This window comes from Penaeus monodon, chromosome 14 (assembly GCF_015228065.2).
Source record: "Penaeus monodon isolate SGIC_2016 chromosome 14, NSTDA_Pmon_1, whole genome shotgun sequence".
NCBI lineage: Eukaryota > Metazoa > Arthropoda > Malacostraca > Decapoda > Penaeidae > Penaeus > Penaeus monodon.
In genome coordinates, this window is record NC_051399.1 from 1,365,444 (window position 1) to 1,366,860 (window position 1,417).

Consider the following 1,417-nt stretch of genomic DNA (forward strand, 5'->3'; position numbering starts at 1 on the left):
AACTTCTCGCGCCTGGACGGGGGGCAAACCGCCGACCCCTCGGATGAGATTCAAAGTGGAAATTACTGGGAAACTCTCGGAGCCTATGAACAGTGCCCATTGTGTCAGGAACCCCATCAGACGCAAGCCCTAAGTGGTTTGATTAGGGAATATTAAGCAAAGTTAGTCTGTCAATATGCTTATTATGTAACCCTCTCCCAGGTGAACCCGCTTGATTTGTCTCATAAACGTTTGCAAGTCGAACATTGCTTTCTTCATCAACATGACGCACCGCTACAGCGAATGTTTCCACCGAGGTGCAATTTGTCGTTTGATCGATAAGTATACTAAAATAGCTCTTTGGTGACCAGTACAGTGGTAACGTGTCGGCCTCTCATCCGAGGGGTCGGCGGCTCGCGCCCCGCCCAGGCGCGAGAAGTTACAACTGTCGCCTGGAGGTTACTGCTGTGGCTGGGCACCACGGCGGGCAAGGACTCGGTTCCGCCGAGTCAGCAGCAGCTGACACACGTGAGCAAAATCAAACAGACAGTATGTCACACCAAGAATATCCATTGTAACAAATGGAATCAAAACCAAACTAATGCTGATGGGAACGTGCGTGGCACTTTTTTTTTTCCATTTAATCGCCATCTGTACTGCGATCTCAGAATCGGAGCACATCCTTTTGTGTAGTTCTATCATATCATCAATTAGTCTGAAAAGGAAGTTACTCTATAACTGGATTTGCCTCTGGTGCTGCCCAGCTGAAAGGCTGTGATGACGTTCGGTCATATCGTGATGGTTTCAGCATTTTTTAAATTCTATTTGAATATTTAAATATTGCTTTAAATACATTATATTTGCATTAAACCATCGGTAGGGATAGAATTCTAGCTGGCCAGAATTCGGACCCTGTCCTAAAGATGCAGATTCAGAATGTGTGTAAAAGATATCTCCTGACACAGATATGCTATAGAAATGTAATCTTACTACTTTGACAACACACACACACACACACACACACACAAACACACACACACACACACACACACACACACACACACACACACACACACACACACATATATATATATATATATATATATATATATATATATATATATATATATATATATATATGTATACATATGTGTGTGTGTGTGTCTCTCTCTCTCTCTCTCTCTCTCTCTCTCTCTCTCTCTCTCTCTATATATATATATATATATATATATATATATATATATATATATATATATATATATATATATACGTTTTTGTGTGTGTATATATATATGTATGTGTGTGTTTGTGTGTGTGTGTGTGTGTGTGTGTGTGTGTGTGTGTGTGTGTGTGTGTGTGTGTGTGTGTGTGTGTGGTGCGTGCGTGTGTATGTGTGCCAGTATATTCATATATATGTACCTATACACACACACACACA